The sequence below is a fragment of the Cervus canadensis genome, chromosome 20 (genome assembly GCF_019320065.1).
Source record: "Cervus canadensis isolate Bull #8, Minnesota chromosome 20, ASM1932006v1, whole genome shotgun sequence".
Classification (NCBI taxonomy): domain Eukaryota; kingdom Metazoa; phylum Chordata; class Mammalia; order Artiodactyla; family Cervidae; genus Cervus; species Cervus canadensis.
In genome coordinates this window covers 43,308,501-43,331,881 of record NC_057405.1, presented here as the reverse complement: position 1 = coordinate 43,331,881, position 23,381 = coordinate 43,308,501, and the positions used below count along the sequence as shown (strand labels likewise).

The following is a 23,381-nucleotide window of genomic DNA, read 5'->3' as shown; positions in this document are numbered from 1 at the left end:
ACTGTGTATACATGTTACATACATGCATACATATATAGTTTATTTGTAAAACTGACAGCTTTAGGGAAAAAAACACAGTTGGAAAAATGAGTATTTCTATAAGCCAAAGGTAATTGAAAAGTTAGTGCTAATATCTTTTTGTTTTTTCCCCCAGGCCTTTATTTAAGGTAGTTGTAATTATCTTGTATTTTTATCTTGTTTTTTCTTAAATTTAAGATTATAATGATCATTTCATATGCCTCTATAAACTGTTGATAGACATCATTTTAAACACATTTCAAGAGTCTACAGCATGGGTAATTTCATAGTTTATTTAACCATTTCCTATATTTGGGGCTTTTGATTTCTTTCTCTTTTTCTAGCTTTCTTACATTAAATTTTGCCCCCTTTCCCCTCTTCTTTTTCTCCTTCTCTCTTATTCCTTCTCATTTTAATAGAAGTGAAGTGAAGTTGCTCAGTCATGTGTGACTCTTTGCGATCCAATGGACTGTAGCCCACCAGGCTCCTCCATCCATGGAATGTTCCAGGCAAGAGTACTGCAGTGGGTTGCCATTTTCTTCTCCAGGGGATCTTCCTGACCCAGGGATCGAACCTGGGCCTCCTGCATTGCAGGCAGACGCTTTACCGTCTGAGCCACCAGGGAAGCCCCCCATTTTAATAGGGACTCTGCCGAAACTTTGAGATATGACTGGTATTTTAAAATGAGTGACCATCTTTGCTTCAGATAAATATTTATATACATGAATTTTAAATGTTGAGAAACTTCTTGACAGGAAAATTGTATGGCAATGCAACTCTCCAAAAGAAAACCTTGAATCATGTGTGCATGTGAATTTGTATGTATGTGTGCATGTGTATAAGTGTGTGTGTATGTATGTTCTCCTTTGTGATAGATTCGAGGTATAGATATGTCAGTCATTAAGTTAGGCTTCAGTGGGAGATGAGTGGCTCCATTAAACAGAATTCCTGAAATGCATTTGCATTTCAGCAGATTTGACAACATGGCCTCATAGCTTTGGGTTTCATGTGACAATAGGTGTAGACACCTTTTTTTCCTCAGCTTTATTGAAGTATGGTTGACATATAACATTGTTTAAGATGTACAATGTGATACATTGATACACATGTATATTGCAAAATGATTATGATGTGGATGCCTTTTTATATCTAGATGCTCTAAGATTGGTATCTCTGTGCTTTGAAGGAGAGGAGAGGAAGAGCCATGTATTTAAACTGAAGTTTGGCTATTGGTAGTTCTTCTATAGCTGGGTAATGTTCACAAAAACCTGTTGTGGAAACTCACATTGAGCGTAACTTCCTAATTTGAAGAGGCTATGGACTCAGTCTTTGAAAACAAATTTATGCTTACAAAAGGGGAAAGGTAGGGGGAGAAATACAATAGGTGTTTGGGATTAACATACATACCACTATGTATAAATACATCAACAAGGACCTACTGTATAGCACAGGGAACTCCATTCAATACTCTGTAATAACCTACATGAGAAAAGAATCTGAAAAATGTGTACATACATATGTATAACTAATTCACTTTGCTGTATGCCTGAAACTAACACTAGTGTAGATCAACTATAATATAAAATGAAAATTAAAAGAAAACACAGGTAAACAAACAAAGGCTATAGAGAAGAATCAACAGCATGATTGTGAGCATCCATGATGGGGCAAGTAGAGAGAATTGAGCTCAGGGAAGTAGAGGCCAGTAAGGTGGTGGTAAAGGCAGAGGCCTCAGATGGTGACCTCCCTGAGAGATATGGAGGCAAACATAAAGTACTACTTCTGGACTTTAAGGAAATATTCTAGAAGCTCAAAGATCCAGTGAGGTTTAAGTATTGGGATGCAAATACCAGTGTTAATATAACCTTACAAATAGGCTTGAGGTGATTTGAGTAATATGACTAAAACTACAGTATTCAATCTTTGTTTATAAGTCTCGCTGCCCCATATTTCCAATGATTTTCTTAAAGATGGATTCTCAGATGATAACTCAAATGATTTTTCCATTTGAGTTTGCCCCCCCCCCCAATCTTATTTTGAGGCAAAGACATTACTTAGAAGACCCCAGAATGCCCAAGTGAGGAACTGGGAAAAATTAAGTGAGGAAAAATAAGAAAAGCCAATAAAGGGTGGTGTAATGAATGGATCACCCCACTCCAGTACTCTTGCCTGGAAAATCCCATGGACGGAGGAGCCTGGTAGACTGCAGTCCATGGGGTCGCCAAGAGTCAGACACGACTGAGCGACTTCACTTTCACTTTTCACTTTCATGCATTGGAGAAGGAAATGGCAGCCCACTCCAGTGTTCTTGCCTGGAGAATCCCAGGGATGGGGAGCCTGGTGGGCTGCTGTCTAGGGGGTCGCACAGAGTCGGACACAACTGAAGTGACTTAGCAGCAGTAATGAATGGATTATCCATGTGGGCAACAGAGGCTTGAGCCCACTGGGGACCTTCTGAGAAACCAGCCACAGAGACCAGCAATCAGGCCAAGGAATCTGTGCATTTATTAGTGTCTTTTTTCTTTGAGGATTTCTCTGCTAGGCTCATTAACTCCCCTATACCTCTAGGAAATGCCTCCTTCCAGCCGAACAGGATAAGAAGAGAGATGTTGGTCCTAGAGGTATAAAGTTGTCAGCAGGCTGAAAATTGTATATTTCCACTGTCAGAGCTCTCAAGTGGGCCCAGAGGTAAAGGAAGAAGAGGCATGGGCAGCATCTGTAGCGTGGGGCTCACCGAGTCTCTCTTCCATCTCAGTACACTACTCTTGTGATGATGCACTGCGTGCTTATGGACTGTCATTCCTTAGCTTTCTGCCATCTAGCAGTCACCAGGTTTCTAGATATCTGCGATAAAATAGGCCTCCAAAGCTTTTCCCAGTCTCTGTTGAAGTTCACTTAAGCAAGGTATGGAGGCCATTCTACACTGAAGGTCAATTGGGATGTCAGTTTCTCCTTGGAAAGAAGAAATATCGAGGCAGAAACAGGCTTGAAATATGGGAAAAAATGTGCTACCATAAGCAGCCTCACTCTGAGGGTGGCCTCATTGACTTAGAGTTTTGGCTCATACTTTGGATTATTCTCTTTATTTCTACCCCAAATTCAAGTTGTCTGATGTCAGTACCTATTTCTTTAAATAGCATTTCTTTCATTTTCCAGTTCTCCTTCATTCTGCTTGTAATAAATCAACCAAGAAACACTTTTCACCTTACTGTGTCCTATCTTTCTTTCTTCCTTCTTAGTTAAGAATTTTGAAAAAAAATAGAGAAAAGTAGTTTACATTTCCTCACTGTGCAGTAACATTTCAATACAAAAGAAATCTGGCTTGTACCTCCACCACTTCACAGAAAATGTTCTCATTCACCAAATATATATTGGCAAATCCAATCATTGCTTTTTGTTTTTATTCTGTTTGAACTTACTGATTACCCTGCTGAAATCAAGACTCTTAATACCACATGATGAACATCTCCATTTGTACAATCTGCAGAGGTCAAGTTAAAAGCTAGCTTTATCATCTCTCAAATCAGCCATGCCCCTTTATCCTGCCCCAAATGTGCTCCTTCTGTTGTCTTGGTGATTACCATCATTTTCTGCCTGTAGCCTAACCAAAAAGAGTTGAAGTTATTTCAGAAATTTTCTATCACTTATTCTTCAATCAGTCTTACAGTTTTTATTTCCTAAATAAAATACATTTCTGAGGCTACACAGTAAGTCATAAAACAATATTTCTTTGACTCTAGGCCTGTCTCATGTTCATGCTCTGTCGTGTCTGACTCTTTGCGACCCTGTGGACTGTGGCCCGCCAGGCTGCTCTATCCATGGGATTTTCCCAGCAAAAATACTGGAGTGGGTTGCCATTCTCCAGGGGATCTTTGAGACTCAGGGATCAAACTCACATCTCTGGCATTGCAGGCAGATTCTTTACTTCTGAGCCACCAAGAGAACCCCTCAGTTCAGTTCAGTTCAGGCACTCAGTCGTGTCCAACTCTTTGAGACCCCATGAATCGCAGCACACCAGGCCTCCCTGTCCATCACCAACTCCCAGAGTTTACTCAAACTCATGCCCATCGAGTCGGTGATGCCATCCAACCATCTCATCCTCTGTCATCCCCTTCTCCTCCTGCCCCCAATCCCTCCCAGCATCAGGGTCTTTTCCAATGAGTCAACTCTTCGCATGAGGTAGCCAAAGTATTGGAGTTTCAGCTTCAGCATCAGTCCTTCCAATGAACACCCAGGACTGACCTCCTTTAGGATGGACTGGTTGGATTTCCTTGCAGTCCAAGGGACTCTCAAGAGTCTTCTCCAACACCACAGTTCAAAAGCATCAATTTTTCAGCACTCAGCTTTATTCACAGTCCAACTCTCACATCCATACATGACCACTGGAAAAACCAGAGCCTGGATCAGATGGACCTTTGTTGGCAAAGTAATGTCTCTGCTTTTTAACATGCTATCTAGGTTGGTCATAACTTTCCTTCCAAGGAGTAAGTGTCTTTTAATTTCCTGGCTGCAGTCACCATCTGCAGTGATTTTGGGGCCCCCAAAAATAAAGTCTGACACTGTTTCTACTGTCTCCCCATCTATTTCCCATGAGGTGAAGGGACCAGATGCCATGATCTTAGTTTTCTGAATGTTAAGCTTTAAGCCAACTTTTTCACTCTCCTCTTTCACTTTCATCAAGAGGCTTTTTAGTTCCTCTTCACTCTCTGCCATAAGGGTGGTGTCATCTGCATATCTGAGGTTACTGATATTTCTCCCGGCAATCTGAGAACCCCATGAACAGTATGAGAAGGCAAAATGATAGGATACTGAAAGAGGAACTGGCCAGGTCAGTAGGTACCCAATGTGCTAATGGAGATCAGTGGAGAAATAACTCCAGAAAGAATGAAGGGATGGAGCCAAGGCAAAAACAATACTGAGTTGTGGATGGGACTGGTGATAGAAGCAAGGTCCGATGCTGTAAAGAGCAATATTGCATGGGAACCTGGAATGTTAGGTCCATGGATCAAGGCAAATTGGAAGTGGTCAAACAGGAGATGGCAAGAGTGAATGTCGACATTCTAGGAATCAGCGAACTAAAATGGACTGGAATGGGTGAATTTAACTCAGATGGCCATTATATCTACTACTGTGGGCAGGAATCCCTTAGAAGAAATGGAGTAGCCATCACAGTCAACAGAGTCTGAAATGCAGTACTTGGATGCAATCTCAAAAACGACAGAATGATCTCTGTTCGTTTCCAGGGCAAACCATTCAATATGATGGTAATCCAAGCCTATGCCCCAACTAGTAACGCTGAAGAAGCTGAAGTTGAATGGTTCTATGAAGACCTACAAGATCTTCTATAACTAACACCCAAAAAAGATGTTCTTTTCATTATAGGGGACTGGAATGCAAAAGTAGGAAGTCAAGAAACACCTGGACTAACAGGCGAATTTGGCCTTGGAGTACAGAATGAAGCAGGGCAAAGGCTAATAAGAGTTTTGCCAAGAGAAAGCACTGGTCATAGAAAACTCCCTCTTCCAACAACACAAGAGAAGACTCTACACATGGACATCACCAGATGGTCAACACCGAAATCAGAGAACCCCTAGACCTGTCTAATTTTTAGCAATTCTAGTTTTCCTCAAGATCTCCCAGAACTTTTCCAGTGGGTATCATAGTATTTCAAAAACATATCACTCATTTCAGATCTGTTATTTAACCTCTTTACCTTATATCTTCAATTGCTTCTGAGATCAACAGTAATTTACCCTCCAGTACCAACTTACAGAAGTCCCCAGGGCCATTGCTGTTGCCTTACAAAATTCTTGCTCTGACTTCTGCTGTTCATTTGCATTAAGGCTGTGGAAACTAAAAATTAAAATGCTGATCTCCAGTACACTGGGGACACATGATTTCTAGTCATGGTTGCTTCTGATACTGCTGTTGCTGTCCGTGACTGCCAGTGCATACCTGGTGATTTACTGGTCTCCTAAATTATTTTTTCTTTATGATGTTCCCTGATTCTTTGTGTAATCAGACTCTTGGCCAGTTATGGCAACCTGTCTTTTAGATAAACCCAGGTATGACTGCCACCTAAGGCAAGCAGAACTTAAGCATAAGGTTGAACCTCTGCTACATTGTTTCCAGTAAAACATTTGAAGTTTCTCTGTGCCTCTTCTGAGAATCCAGCTTGGAATGATAGAAGACAGTTATTTGCCTGGGCCACTCCAATGTTTCTGTGGGGACAGACTCTTGAATACAAGGTCAGGCTGTGGGTGTGACACTTTTCCTGGCACACCAAGGCTATAGAAGAAAAAGAAGGCCCTGGCACTACCTCATATATTTCACACACTTTGGCAATGATGGGTTTTTTTTCTGGAGGTGAGAATCTTCACTTACGTTCTCCTCTCCCATCTGACTCTGACACCCCCACTTACCTGTGGGATCTTACTTAGAGAAGCAGCATGTGTAAATGACACTGCACTTTGTACTTGTCATTTATCTTGTGCATATGGGATGACTGAGCTGCTCAGCCTAGAGTATCATTGTCCTTTTCCAATCCTTTATGCACCTTTGATGCTAAAGTTGCCTGAGACATGATGTCCTTCAAAGCCTATGTGATTCAGTTCTTCTTCTACTTAACTTTCTATTCACTATCTGGTCTAGGGGTAAGGTTACAATCCCTCATGATTATTTTGGTGGGTTCATAATATTCAGGCAGAACCCAATACCATCTTCCTTTGGCTGGGAAATTAATTCACTGATCACTAGGGCCCTTCCACAGTCTCCTGTGGGGCCATCATAGCCAGCACGGATTTTATGGATCCCGGCCACTGCGTCTCTCAGCAGTTCTGCTGCCTACAGTGCTGTTTTGGGACTAACAAGGTCATTACCTGGAACCCTCACGTTCGATGAAGAAGAGAAAGATGGAAAATTTTTATATATGTCCCTAGGAGCTGGACAAGAGGAAAGTTTAGTAATAAATACCTTGCAATTTTCCCAACTAACTAGTTCTTAGTTTGTTAATTGAGCCTGTTGGCCTCAAGCCAAAGTTACACCTTGACTTTTATACTCTTAGGATGAGTTCTTTTTCTTAAGTTCCTCAAGTTTTCATGAAAATAGATCTGAGTCTGTTTCACCAGTTTTCTTGATTTCTTATCTCAGTTTCCTACTCTATTCGATACTTCTTATATGTATATTTCTTTTATCTTTGAAATAAAAATAAGAACAGTACATGCCTTGTGTTGTGATATGAATGGGACTGAATGAACAAATGTAAATGAAGCACTGGGAACAGAAGTCAGCACATAAGGCATGCTCCATAAATGTTAGTTGCTATTACTGTTACTACTTTTGCCTGAATTACTGCAGAATGGTCTTAACTGGTTTCCTAATCCTTATTTGGAGCTCTCCGTCTAATTCTCTTATCGTGCTGTAAGAGTGATCTTTCTAAAACTGAAGTCTGCTTGTGTCTCTTCTCTACGTCAAACCTTTAACAGGTTTCATAGCTTTTATCACGATGCTTAGACTCAACCTGGTGCACAGGCCCATTGTAATCTTGCGTTGTCTCTCTAGTCTTGCTCCTACCAGTCTTTTCCAAATTTCCATTGTTCTTAGTGAATTCTCTGGAAGTAGCACATTCTTTTGTGTCTTCTTGACATAGTGCATATGAATATTTGCGGAAAAATTGTTGTCCCCACATGTATCTTCAATGTTAGGAAATTAGAGATGCTCAATGTTTGTTGAATAAATGCCTGACAGAGGAATGAAAAATCCTGTGTGGAAGGACAGATACAATGAAATGCAGAGGAAGGGTCAAAGATTTCCTCTCTCACACTTGACTTTCACTTGCACTGTTAGGATGGTAAAATGTATCATGGAATTGTTAGGGTATTTCTAGGATCTTACAAAGTATGTGAAAAGAGGGTTTCTGATTCTCAAATGTTTCTGGCATAGATTTGTATTTGTTTTGAGTTGTAGAAAGGGTCTGACACTGCCCCTCCTATAGGCTGTAGAAATAGCTGGGTTACTTATTTGTACTCAAAATATCCTAAGAAGATATCTTGAATATCTGAAATGCTGACATTTCAATAATCTTATTTCATTCTATAAGCTTCTCAGGGTCCTGCATGCTCTCCCATTTTTATCCCCACTAATAAATAAGATTGCCTAATACATACTTAGATATGAAATGATAGCATATTATGTAATATAGGAGTAGTGAAGAAAAAAGTGACTAAAGTCTGAACTGAATTTCTATGAAAAGAAGCTTTATATTTATATTAGTGTGAAGGCTGTTTAAATAATTCAATATTATTTTTCTTTGTACACATTTTTCTCAGAGTGCATAGTTTATTTGTGAAAATGCAAACAAGCGCTAGAGTCTGTATTATTCAGTAGGTAAAGTCTTTATCTCTATTAAGTAAGTGTGGTTTTAAAGGCTTTATTAGAAGCTGAATTTCCCATAGTCATATTTGACCCAACGACCACATTACTTGAAAAAACTTAAAAATTCTTCAATAATAAAAAAATAATTTTCTTCATGGCAATATTATCCAAAAAGGTCTTAAACAACTTTATGCCCTGACCATAAATGTAATATAGCATTTCACAATCTCTGCCGCTGAAGTTCAATTATTGAGTTTTTAATAAAGCACATCATCAGTAAATTGAAAAAAATGGTTTAAGGCAAAGAAAAAAAAAATTGAAAGAACACCATAAACATTTGAAACTATAAAATTGTAAGCATTCGGTACTTATAAGTAGGGCTTTATAGGGAGTCAATTTTGTCTCTTGTGTTTGTTAAAATAAGAGTATTTGGTGCAGTATTGGGTTTCCGCAAAGATTCATTCAGGTTTTTCCATAATATCTAGGGTGAACCTTTTGGCCAACCCAATTTTTATTGTTGTTCATTTGCTAAGTCATGTCTAGCTCTTTGTGACCCCATGGACTGCAGCAGGCCAGGCTTCCCTGTCCTTCACTGTCTCCCAGAGATTGTTTAAACTCATGTCCATTGAGTCTATGGTGCTATGTAACCATCTCATCCTCTGCCACCCTCTACTCCTTTTGCCTTCAATTTTTCCCAACATCAAGGTCTTTTCCAATGAGTCAGCTGTTCGCATCAGGTGGCCACTGTATTGGAGCTTCAGCATCAGCCCTTTCAGTGAATATTCAGGACTGATTTCCTTTAGGATTGACTGGTTTGATCCCCTTGTCATCCAAAGGACTCTCAAGAGTCTTCTCCAACACCTTAGTTCAAAAGCATCAATTCTTCAGGGCTCAGCTTTCTTTATAGTCCAACTCTCACATCCATACATGACTACTGGAAAAACCATAGCTTTGACTAGACAGATCTTTGTTGGCAAAGTGATATCTCTGCTTTTTAATATGCTGTCTAGGTTGGTCATAGCTTTTCTTCCAAGGAGCAAGCGTCTTTTAATTTCATGGCTACAGTCATCATCTGCAGTGATTTTGGAGCCCCAATAAAGAAAATCTGTCACCGCTTCCACGTTTTCCCCTTCTATTTGCCATGAAGTGATGGAACTGGATGCCCTGATCTTTTTTTTTTTTTTTTTAAATATTGAGTTTTAAGCCAGCTTTTCCACTCTCCTCCTTCACCCTTATCAAGAGGCTCTTTAGTTCCTCTTCACTTTGTGCCATTAGAATGGTATCATCTGCATATCTGAGGTTGCTGATATTTCTCCTGGCAATCTTGATTCCAGCTTGGGCTTCATCCAGCCTGGCACTTCTCATGATGCACTCTGCATAGAAGTTAAATAAGCAGGATGACAACATGACAGCCTTGTCATTCTCCTTTCTCGATTTTGAACCAGTCTGTTCCATGTTGATTCTGTTGCTTCTTGTCTTGCATACAGGTTTCTCAGGAGCCAGGTAAGGTGGTTTGGTACTTCTATCTCTTTAAGAATTTTCCATAGTTTGTTGTGATCCACACAGTCAAAGACTAGCATAGTCAATGAAACAGAAGTAGATATTTTTCTGGAATTCCCTTGCTCTATGATCCACAAGTGTTGGCAATTTGATTTTGGTTCCTCTGCCTTTTCTAAATCCAGCTTGTACATCTGAAGTTCTCAGTTCTTGTAATGCTGAAGCCTAGCTTAAAGGATTTTGATTATAACCTTACCAGCATGCAAAATGAGCATAATGTCTGGTAGTTTGACTATTCTTTGGCACTTCCCTTCTTTGGGATTGAAATGAAAAGTGACCTTTTCCAGTCCAGTGGTCAACCCAATATTAATAGTCATAAAAATATTTGAAATTCCCTCTACATCTAAATTGCAGTAATTTATGTTGATGTCACATTAAATTAAAAATAAAGCATAATGAATTCAGGAGGTAATATATAGGCAATTTTCAGTTTACAGATGAGTTATTTTCCTAAGATTCCTCTGCATGTTTATTGAATGTGACTTTGAGAACACAATGATTAAAGTCTCATTATGTAGTTGGATTCCCAGATCAGGAAATGGAAGTCACTTCTGGAGGATCTAGAGTACTAAATATTACAACATTATTTCACTGGGAATGGGCATTAAGCATTTTGGGATTTGAGGAATATCTCTTGTATCATTGCCAAGGGAATGCAAACTAGCGATTCTAAATCATAGGATTCGTAAAGCTACAGTGACCGTATGCCTTAATTTTTCTGAGTTGGTTCTAAGAGCATGTGATACTGAGGAGCAAATACTCTACAGACTGATCTCCCTAAGTCAGTAATCTGTTTGCTGAAAACCCTAGCTTGATGCTCAAAATACAGCAAAGAATAAGACAAAAATGATTCCTGCTCTCATAGGACTTTCTGTATAATGGGGAAGACACCACCATTAACATAGGATACAAAAATTATTACCATTAAAACATGTATTACAAAAAAAAAAAAAACCATGTATTACAAAGAGGAAGGACAGGATGCTAAGTAAGTCGATAAGGAAGGTCTTAATATTGCCATGGTTTGGACTGATCGAGAGAGGTGTCCGTGAAGATGTGGGACCCAAAAGAAGAACAGAAGTTATCTAGGCTGGTAAACAGGGAAACCAACACCATTGAAGACCCTGAAGTAGAAGTTTCAGTATGTCAGATGAATTGAGAGATTGCCAAGATAACTGGATTACAGCAAACTAACAACGCGTCAGTGGATGAGACTGCAGAGGGACTCGAGGGCCAGATGGTGCAGGATCTTTGTTAGATGCCTTACTAATGATCTCGGACCGATGCTAATGGGTAGTTATTGGAGGGATTTAGCAGGAGAATGTCCTCCTCAAATTCATATTCAGTGCCAATAAATGCTGATCTGAATTGAATAATTGAATTGTCTGCATAAAAGCAGAAGGTGACCTAAAGGCAATCACTGTCACTGGGAGTGTCCTCTGAATCCTTCTGTCCCAAGCCATGCCACACAGCACACATTTCTGGCAGCGGTGATCCTAGCAGGTACTTTGGTTAACAACCCTTGTGTGCTGCCATGGTCAGTTTCATTTCTGTGTGACCAAAACCTTCTAGCTGTTTATTAGTTGTAAAATTAATACAAGCTGAACGAAGATATTTTTAAAAGTAGGGACAAGTCAAAATCATTTGAAACCCATCCTATTTCATTTTTCATACTTTATCATCTCTGACTTTTGGAATTAAAAAAATTTATTCTTCAGTTAAAATTTATCTCCTTATAGGAGAGTGTTTGCTTTTGGGGACCATACGGAAAAAAACCTCTTTGCTATGTCTCTGAGAGCTTCTCCCTTTGAGTGTTTGATGACTATAGTGATTTTACTCTGATCCTTCTTAGATTGGTTACTTCTATGTAGAAGTTTCAACCACCCATAGTATCATCTATGTGGTACCTTTCTCTTATTATGGAATATATATGTGCATATTAATATATAGGCACATTCAAATTTACTTTTTGTGTCTGAAAACCACTACAATATTGTAATTAGCCTCCAACTAATAAAAATAAATGGGGAAAAATATATAAAAAAACAATTCAATATTAAAATATTAAGAATACTTTTTTAAGCTTCAATCTACTGTCACATTTATATCTTAATTTTTCCTTTACTAGCCAGACAATGTTACATATGTTTTAAACATATATTAAATGATTAGAGCTCTATAGTATCTGACCATGTGGCAGCATAGTGAGGCATCATCAGATGTAGGATTTACAATTACTGCCCCTCTTAGGCCATATACTCTATTTTCCAGATACCAAAGTTAACATCTAATTTTGTGGCTCCTTTCATATAAAACATTTCTGACATCACACATTTCATTAAATTTCAGTTTGTAAAATAATGAATCATCAGACACTGTATAAATATATCACCCTGAAGCAAACTAGTAAAGCTACGTGGATAGGATTCTTAGCACTGTAGAATGTCAGAGATGACTTTGAACTCTGTTATGGGAAACTTGATTCCTTGCTCTTCACCCTTCTCTCTCCTCTATGTATTGCACTTTTATCTCTTATTAGTGTTTTGAACAGAGAAGAAGAAGGAACAGTTCAGTCTTATACTTTTTATCAGTTCAGGCAATATTTTTTGAGTGAAGGTTAGAACTATCAGCTAAAATTGAGATTCTATATTATTGATGAAATCTGTTCCCTTTTGCATGAAATAGTGAAAGCTAGTTAGTTAAAGGTTAAAAAAATAAAGAGACTGTCATATGAATCAGGTCAGTCCTGTTGTAATTACATCCTCAGATTTCAGAGATAATCTAAGGTTTATTAATAAACAGAATCATGGCTTTGAGTCCCAGGTGTTTATCTCACTTAAATTATTTAATGTCACTAAGTTTTGCTTCTCCCTTACATAATTTTTTCTCACAATTATCATTTAAGATAGTTCTAAATTCTTTTGTAGAAAGTCCTTTATATTTTCATTTTTGTTCTGAAGAACTCACCAAGCTTTATAGTGATTATTTTATGAAACTTAATTGCTTTCATTGTGATTGGTGAAAAAAATGATAATCTATCCCTTGTCTTATTAGGATCTTAGATAACCTTAAATTCAAAACAATTGATTTAAAGCTGAAGGATATGAAGCTAAAGATGCATAAAGAGCTTGTCTGAGATGATGTGGCCAGTAGTTACTGAAACTGGACTTGGAACTATGGCTTGGGTAGATCCCCTTACTGCCCTCTTAGCACTCTGTCTAAAATCTCCACAGATTTTCTCCTATGTTGACCGAAGGCTAACATTTGGGACTTTGACTTCTTTTAGACTAGTCATTTCTATCGGTGGGAATGAGGGTGAGGATGAAGATGAAGGTTACGAGAATCATCCAAAGAATGTCTTCAACATAAATTTCAATAGTCTGATGCCTTAGTCTAGGCTCTTTTTACATTTGCAACCCTTTCCCCCACCTACCATGTAAAATTTTGATACACCTTCAGGATGGGGAAAAGGATATAATTTTAAACTTAGGAAGTTCTTTAGGTAATTCTGATATGAACTCCCTATCCAGGATTGAGAACATTGCTCTAGGCAAATTTATTATGGACTTAAAAAAAAAAAAAAAAACCCACACACATAGAGCATTGCTTTAAAAATGAGTTTTACCTCATGAAAAAAGTATAATTAGGAAGTTTACAATTGTATATTTATACTTTTTTTTTTCCATTTTGTCACTTTCATCTATTTCTGTAAGAGTGCTATTAGAATTGTGAAGTTAGAAAATGTCTAAATAATCATAAACTTGGGTTGGTGTGGTATTAAATGGTTTGCCTTGGAAACACACAGAGATGATTCTGTCGTTTTTGAGACTGCATCCAAGTACCGCATTTCAGACTCTTGTTGACTGTGATGGCTACTCCATTTCTTCTAAGGGATTCCTGCCCACAGTAGTAGATAAAATGGTCATCTGAGTTAAATTCACCCATTCCAGTCCATCTTAGTTCGCTGATTCCCAGAATGTCGACATTCACTCTTGCCATCTCCTGTTTGACCACTTCCAATTTGCCTTGATTCATGGACCTAACATTCCAGGTTCCTATGAAATATTGCTTTTTACAGCATCAGACCTTGCTTCTATCACCAGTCCCATCCCAATAAACTGTGTAAAATTATGAAGGAGGTGGGAATACCAGACCACCTGACCTGCTTTTTGAGAAACCTATAGGCAGGTCAGGAAACAACAGTTAGAACTGGACATGGAATAATAAACCAGTTCTAAATAGGAAAAGGCTGTATATTGTCACCCTGCTTTTTTAACTTATATGCAGAATACATCATGAGAAATGCTGGGCTGGAGGAAGCACAAGCTGGAATCAAGATTGCTGGGAGAAATATCAATAACCTCAAATATGCAGATGACACCACCCTTATGGCAGAAAGTGAAGAAGAACTAAAGAACCTCTTGATGAAAGTGAAAGAGGAGAGTGAAAAAGTGGGCTTAAAGCAAGCTCAACATTCAGAAAACTAAGATCATGGCATCCAGTCCCATCACTTCATGGCAAATAGTTGGGAAATAGTGGAAACAGTTGCTGACTTTATTTTTGGGGGCTCGAAAATCATTGCAGATGGTGACTGCAGCCATGAAATTAAAAGACGCTTACTCCTTGGAAGGAAAGTTATGACCAACCTAGACAGCCTATTAAAAAGCAGAGACATTAATTTGTCCGCAAAGGTCTGTGTAGTCAAGGCTATGGTTTTTTCCAGTAGTCATGAATGAATATGAGAGTTTGGACTACAAAGAAAGCTGAGTGTCAAAGAATTGATGCTTTTGAACTGTGGTGTTGGAGAAGACTCTTGAGAGTCCCTTGGACTGCAAGTAGATCCAACCAATCCATCCTAAAGGAGATCAGTTCTGGGTGTTCATTGGAAGGACCGATGTTGAAGCTGAAACTCCACTGCTTGGCCTCCTGATGTGAAGAGCTGACTCATTTGAAAAGACCCTGATATTGGGAAAGATTGAGGGCAGGAGGAGAAGGGGACAACAGAGGATGAGATGGTTGGATGGCATCACTGACTCAGTGAACATGGGTTTGGGTAGACTCTGGCAGTTGGTGATGGATAGGGAGGCCTGGCGTGCTGTGGTTCATGGGGTCGGAAAGAGTCGGACACAACTGAGTAACTAAACTAACTTGTTACTAACATTTAATGAGAAATTCTGAGTCCAGATTGTATGTAAACATCACCCTGCTCCCTGCATCAGAGAGTCCTCAGCCCACTAGGGTTATAATGATTCTTTCCCAGGCTACTGGTTTCCCATCACACCAAGCTGCTGAGAAGCACCCAAAGCTTCAGATGGTTATGGCTTCAAAGTACTACATCCAGTTTGGAAATTCGAGTACATTTCGTTCACTGGTTATTTCCTCCCGTCAAAGTGCAGGCTGTCTGTTTTCCTCTCTTAAAATGTACTGTCGTCTTTTCCACAACTTGCCTATTGATCCCTTCCTTTCATTAGAAACAACCTCTACAGTATTCTCTAGGTGTTGGGAGAATTGTTCTTCCTCCTCTTGATTAAAATAGAACCAGAGAACTATACCTTCAATAGGAACCCTCAACCGAGGCTGCTCACATAGTCCCCCCTAACCTGTACCCATGCGTCTTGGAGGTAAGAGCAGCATTCCCCTAGCTCCCCAGTGCTTTTGACTCCTACCTTCTACTGTAAGATTTCTCTTTTGACACTCAGACCATCAGAGCATCTGTCCTACACTTGGCTTGTCAAGGCCATTTTCACAGTGAATGCTGGTACTCAGCTCATATCCTCCCTCCCTTCACCTTAATTCTTACCACCTAACTCCTTTGCCTCAGTTGCTCAGTCATGTCTAACTCTTTGCTATATGGATATACCCCATGGATATAGCCTGCCAGGCTCCTCTGTCCATGAAATTCTCCAGGCAAGAATCCTGGAATGGGTGCCATTCCCTTCTCCAGGGGATCTTCTCAACCCGGAGATAGAACCCAGGTCTCCTGCCCTATAGGCAGATTCATTACTGTCTGAACCACAAAGGAAGCCCTTTATGAAGGTCAAGAAAGACTTACCAAATCCAATGCCAACTTTTCAGTCTTCACTTATTTCTCTGAGCCATGTACTCTCACCCAGAAACTAGGCCTTCCTTCTTCCCTGGGGCTCTCCCCATGTGTGAGGTGGTGGTGGTGTTCAGTTTCTTAGTCATGTCTGACTCTGCAACTCCATGGACTGTAGCATGCCAGGCTTCTCTGTCCTTCACCATCTCCTGGAGTTTGCTCAAACTCGTGTCCATTGTCGGTGATGCCATCCAACCATGGATTCTGTAGACCCATTATGCCACCTCTCAGCTATTAGAAGCAAAGTCTATAAAGTAGAAGAATTTATTATTTTTTTATGCATTAATTCCATTTTATCCTTGAAAATATCATGTGAGATGTGTAGGAGAGGTATTGTTATCAACACATATTAAAAGGGAAAATGGAGCACAAAGTTCCTTTCCTACAAGTTGCAGAAGATGGTAGAAGCCAAAACTAGCTAGGTAGGTCCCCTTCTGATGCTCCTCCTACTGTGCCAAGATGTATAGTGAAAGGATAAGGGTATAGCAAGTGCCATCATAAATGAGTTTCAATTTAAATTCTATTTGTATTTATGATTTGCTAACATGTGTTGGAAGTAATGATTGAAGTACAAATTCTGAGATTCCTAGATGATATTGCATCCAGAATACTGTTTCAAAGCTTTTTGAAATGAATTAAGGTTGGCTGATGTGACTTTCCATCTGCAATTCTATGTATTATGATATGAAAGAACAACCCTGTGAAACTTGCAATTAAAAGAAAGTAGAATGATAATTTTTATGTAACCTCTGTAGCAGAAGAATCTTAATGGTGGGTAATAAAATGTTGAAATGAGATATATTTTAATTAGGTAATAATACCAAGCTTTGTTTATTAACTACTCTGAAGGTTCTAATGAGCTGTGAATTTCTGAGGGTTCTTTGGCAAGGAAATGAGAACATTTAACAATTTCCCAAACTAATCTCATTATGGAGAATTCAGCCTTGCACAGGCTTATTTAAAAATGAAAGAGAAATGGAAAACTTCTCTACTGACTTCTCATGATACATGTTGAATACAACTTCCTTTGTTCTTTTATAGTTTTGAAAAATATTATTTTATACCTAAAAACTCATAGGCCAAATTTTCTGTCCCAGGATAAGCATAATCAAGCTGAATCATCTTTTTGCAAGGTAATGTTTCAGAAGGACTTCCTAAGTTTGAGGTCCTCTTGAATCTCTGTCTTCACATTACTTAGAAGTATGCTATAGCTATTTTTATATCACCAGGGAGCTGTGACCTTAGCTCCATCACTCAGAGGTCCAAGAGAGAAAACTCGGGGGATCTAAGCAGGAGGTGACCAGAACAACTTGCAGAGCTAGTCAGGGCAGGAACATGATATCAACCCAGATGGGTTAGGATCCAAAGTCCTGGCCTTTCAGGCGTAGAAATCAAAATTGACATTAGTTCATCCTAATTACCCTGCGTTGCCACCTTATTACTGAAATCAATTCTTTAAATGCAACTTCATGGGTATGTCCTCAGGATGTAATCCAGTCATTTCTAAGAAGGTTAATTTTCCAAAATTCTGAAAGGCAAATAAATAGCTGTACATTTTCTTGCCTTGTAGACTATTGGAAGATCCCTTTGTGTAAAGATTTTCTCTCCTGGGTTATTAAAGGTGTAGTATAGCAATGGCAAAAAACAGAACAAAACTTTTAGCTTTAGTTGAATGTTTATCTCTGAGAAAACTGCATTTTGCAAAATGCATTTCCTATTGTTCTCAAGTTTAGACCTTTTCTTTACTGGCAGTAACAAGAAGTAATTTTCTTAGAAATAAAAGAGGTTTAACTGGTAATTTTAAAAGAATGTTTTCACAATTACAAAGCATATATAATAAAATAATATTTGTGGTGTTCATGATTCAGACACTTTAAACATCCAGACTGGACTTAACCTTTCTATTTATCTTGCCAAATTGTTTTTTGGATTCTTGTCTTCAATATGTCATAGCTATATAATTTACTTTAAAGGTGTTTCAATTGATATAATTTGCAATCTTCTACTGATATTTTACCTTTTGGAAATCATTGGAAGACAGATTTCTCATGGAATATTTCTCTAGAAACAGTTGCTAAGATTAGAACTAAATTTATCCATAAGCACGCTTTATAATGTTTGTTAGCTGACAACTTGTGGGACAAGTCTAGACTCAATTTTAATTTTTCCTTAAGCAGTGGTGACAGTGTTATTGACTGCTTACCTGTTAGTACACATTTTTGCTTATTTGAAATGTATGATTTGGATTATGTTGAAAGTTATCTCTTTTCTTTGGTATAGCTATTCAAAGTCTGTTTATATTGAATCAGAATTTTAAGAAGCTGAGATAATGAGATTTCTAACTTCTTTAGAAAACTGATGTTTATGGTATACCAGTAGATTATTAACTCTTAAGGAGGCTCTAAGAATACAGCCAAATACCGCAGTATCTGCCCCGGATATTATGTGCTGAGACTAACATCAGTCTATTCTGGTTAGTCCAGATTGCTCAGTTGCTTCCTCAATTGGCTCCAGGGTATAATCCTACCTGGGTGAAGGTTATTTCTGCCATAAGCCGTATACTAGAATACTGCATTTAAATGGAAACTCAATTTCTTAGGCTAATATCTGATGTTTAGAGCAACCATGTAGCCAAGAATAACCTAATACTCTGCAAAGTTCACTGAAGTATTGTCAGTTTTTAATACTATAATTAAAAATTAGTGTGGACCAACTTGTAAGAATTAAGCACGGATTTAAGAATTTTTGCAAAGCCTAAAAAATTAACATGATAGTAGCAGTCCAATTGTATAGTAGTATTTCCCTGATAAGCTGGCTTACATTTGAATTGTGTGTAAAACTGAATTGTTTCTATTCACCTTAATATATTCAAAATAATTATTGTGACTATTTAAAAAAATTAAATAATATCCATCTTCTATAAAAATGGCATAGACAGCATATTCTTCACTGATGGTGTCATTTTATTATTTGACCCTAGGAATGGGTACAAAAAGCATCATAATTTACGTAGTTATCATTGGAAAGTTGAGTTTGGTATTGACGATATCAAGTTTGCTTTTGGTACACTTTTTCAGTGCTTTAATCTTAAATAGTAAAACCCTGTCCATCAGATGAATTTATTCTGTATCCTGTGCATTTTACTGCTAATTCATCTTAACAAAACCACTAGAAGCCAAGCTGCTCAAAACTGAGTAGTGTATATGTATATATATATATATATATATAATATTTTCTCTTAGGACTGATACAGATGAACGATAGCATCTTCTTTTTGGTTCACTGAGGTTTTACTTTGAAAAACCTTTACCTGCTTAAAAGTTGTGATAATAGTACCATGACAGTTCATGTACACTTCACCTTGATTCACGAGTTGCTGATATTTTGCCATATTTGTTTCATATCTTTCGCCAAACATACCCCCCACCATAATTAATCTCTCCTTCATTCTTCCTTTCTTTCTGTTTTTCTTTCTTCCTTCCATTCATAGTTCCTTCCTTCATCCCTCTCCCTTTCCTTCCGTTGTTCTTACCATTTCTTCCTCTTTATCTCTTCTCTACTTGAGGCTTTTATCTTTTTATACAGCTATTTGAAAATTAGCCTTAAAAATCAACTAACTTAATAACTAACATACTTTAGAATATATGTTTGCTAAAAGCAGAACTTCTCCTAAATAATAACAATTATCACCCTCAGAAAATTTAGATAATTTTTCTAATTGCTCCAGTAATGTCCTATGTAACTCCCTCTCCCCGTATATTATATTTATCCACATCTTTTTAGTCTCTTTGAATCTTGAACAGTTCACCAGCATTTGGTATCTTTCATGGCATTAACATTTTTGCAGAGTCCAGGCCAGTTGTTTTGTAGAAAATCCTTCAATTTGAGTTTGTTTGATTGTCACCATATCTACTTTTAATATATAATAAGCTTACATAATCTCAGCTGTGATGATATACATGTGATATATATGTGATTATTGTTGTTCAGTCATTTAGTCATGTCTGACTCTTTGTGACCCCATGGACTGCAGCACGCCAGGCTTCCCTGTCCTTCACCAACTCCCAGAGCTCACTCAAACTCATGTCCATTGGGTCAGTGATGCCATCCAACCATCTCATCCTCTGTCGTCCCCTTCTCTTCCTGCCTTCAATCTTTCCCAGCATCAGGGTCTTTTCCAGTGAGTCAGTTCTTCACATCAGGTGGCCAAAGTATTGAAGTTTCAATATCAGTCCTTCCAATCAATATTCAGGACTAATTTCCTCTAGCATTGAGTGGTTAGATCTCCTTGCAGTGCACGGGACTCTCAAGTCTTCTCCAGCACCACAGCTCGAAAGCATCAATTCTTCGGCGTTCAGCCTTGTTTATAGTCCAACTCTCTCATCCATACATGACGACTGGAAAAGCCATAGCTCATCTTGTTCCCTCAGTCACAAGAACTTGGATATAAAAACAGGAAGATCAGAACATAGGCCATTTATTCTTTAAAAATTAAGTGTACATCAATTAATAGTCAAATTATAATTTATTACATCACTGTAAGAGTGTCTAGACATTTATTAAATACTAGGTAAGATGAGACAGAAATAGTAATGAAAAACACTCATAACATTTGAGTAGTTTTAGAATAAAATGGGAGAGAAGACAAATAACATGAATACACAAAGTATTCAAATATAGAATTGTATATTTCTCTATATAATTATATATGATTATATATATACAATTATATACAAAGTGCTTTAATGTCTGAACAAAGTGCTAAAAATCATAAGAGCAGATAACTTCTCATGCTTCATGGAGAGAAATGGGTTGGGGGCTAAGGTGTTAGGATAGGATTTGCACTTGATGAGGCACTTGAGGTATGAAAACTGTTTGTATTGGAAACATGCTCAGGTTTTAGTGACCCAGGCTTGGCTTTGAATTCAACTTTGTACCTTTCTGGTCCACAGTTTACTCTTCTGTAAATTGGGGATAATAATACCTGTCCTGTAATGTTGTTAGGATTGAATAAGATGATGGACATATGCAACCCAAAGTAAGTGTTGAATAAATTGTAGCTGTTACTAGTAAGTTTACTTACATGTAAGTGGTAGTTCTTTTCAGAGAAAAGTAGAAAATGATGCAAGAGTCTGACTAGAGAAAAGGTTGTTCTCTGTTTAGTTAGCAGGCTTGTCAAGAGATTAAGGCTGTAAAGTTCTCAGTCTATAGAACTATGTTCACTAACTAAAGAAGAGAGGATATAATCTTTAAGAAAAGATTTTTGGAAAGGGAAAGTGTTAGGATAGGATCTGTGTTTTATTAAATCAATCTGGAGATTATTGTAAGTGATATGTTTGCTGACTCTTAACCTAACAGGTCATAGAGGACTTGAAAGTTATAGAAGTGTTAGTCACTCAGTTGTGTCCAACTCTTTGTGACCCCATGGTCTATAGCCCACCAGGCTCCTCTATTCATGGAATTCTCCAGGCAAGAATACCCGAGTGGGTTGCCATGCTCTTCTCCAGGGGATCTTCCTGACCCAGAGATTGAACCCAGGTCTGTCACATTGCAGGCAGATTCTTCACTGTCTAAGCCACCAGGGAAGCCCTTGAAAGCTATATACGCACATAAAAATAAAGGGATTTACAGACTTTTAAAGGTCATCTAATCACTACCCTGAGGCAGAAAGATATGATTTCACTGGGCTTTAGGTAGACATTTATTTATACTTCACCTTTAAATTTTCTTTTTGTATATTTAAAAATGTACATTAAGCATTAGCAAATTAAGACAGGCACATAATTTATGAATAAATTATTGCACATATGCTGTGAGTGTACACACAAAATATTTTTATGGAGAGATGAGTGATACGAAATGCTTTGAGAAATCCACATCAGAGGGGCTAGTTCAGAGTCAAGGGCTTCTGAAATCAAAGAGAGAAAGCTAGTTAGTATAGAGTTTCAGTGGTCAGAATGAGTTTTAATGAGACTGACCTGGATTGCTAACACTAGAATTGAAAAAGGGCTATATCTGAAAGACTGAAAAGTAAATTCATCATCAAGAGCTTGAAAGCCATACTATCACTGTGGGTATCTTTGTTTGTTAAGGATTTGGAGGGAATAATCAGAGATCAGCTGAGAGATGATAGAAAATACATTCTACACTTGGGTAATACTCAGGAATAGGGATTTATTTTAAAGACAAATGTAAGTTATTTGATATCAGTTTGCTAGTTGGATTACAGAATTCAGTTGATAAATAATAATAGAAGAAGAGTCATATGTGTGTTCAGTTTTCAGATGTGGTGTTTTGAGGAAAAGTTGATTAGAGTAGAATTTTCTACCTCATTATGTGAATTGAGTGGTGATAACTCAATTAAAATGATTAAAATATCAATTAACTACATGACTTTATGGAGAACAAGGTTGCGTGCTTTCCTGATAGAGAGTCAGTAGGTTGTGGTTAATTTTGAGAAATGCACTTACATACTGTGTCTAAAGGAGTGAAGTTTGCTGCATCACACACTGCTAAAATGAGGAAGGAAGCAGTGTTTTTCTTTTTTAATGAAAAAAAATTAAATATGAATAAAGGGCATATATTTCTTTGTTTTATAAAATGGCAGTAATATATGTCATCCGCAATCAGTGTAGAGGTATTCTTTGATTTTGTCACATGCATTTTTATAAATTACCCTCAGCTCCCTGTCTTGCTCTGCATTCCGTCTTAGGACTACTAAAGGCATTCAGTCATAAAAATGGAAGTCTACATAGAAAGTCCTCAAACTATTCTTAATGCAAGATCTATATTATTCCTCTTAGTTTCTGTTGATTCTCAGTCTCTGAGACACACCACTGTTGCATTATTTCAGTAGCACACCTCTTTTTCAGACCTGGAATGTAACCTCCGAAAACTTCTCTACTTTCTCAGTGCTCTGAGGTCTGAGCAACTGTGAATCAGGTCTTAGCTTGTGAGGCCAGACAAAGGTCCTAAAACTATTCAGTTGTACCTGTCACAGACCTCTTGTCGTCTTCTAAGAAAGACTCAGATGTTTCAATAAATTATGTGTCTGTAGATGTGGCTCAAACACTAATTTCCTTCCTGCAAACTCATGAGGGGATTTCTTAGATTTTTTTTAATGGTCTAGCAATCTTGCATAGTCGTAAAACTCTCTTCCCTTTTTAAAAAAAATTTTATTTATTTGGCTGTGTCAGATCTTAATTGCAGCACGTATGATTTCTATCTTCACTGCAGCATGTGGGATCTAGTTCCCTGAAAAGGGATCGAATCCAGGCCTCCTGAGTTGGGAGCACAGTCTTAGCCACTGGACCACCAGGGAAGTCCCTCTATTCCT

At 38.0% G+C, this 23,381-nt stretch overlaps 1 non-coding gene across 1 annotated transcript; it reads right to left on the bottom strand.

Moving 5' to 3' along the window:
• Positions 1-570: 570 nt before the first annotated feature.
• On the bottom strand, positions 571-643 carry TRNAC-GCA. The gene has a single exon. It is a non-coding gene; the product is annotated as a tRNA-Cys (tRNA).
• Between the last annotated feature and the right edge of the window lie 22,738 nt (positions 644-23,381).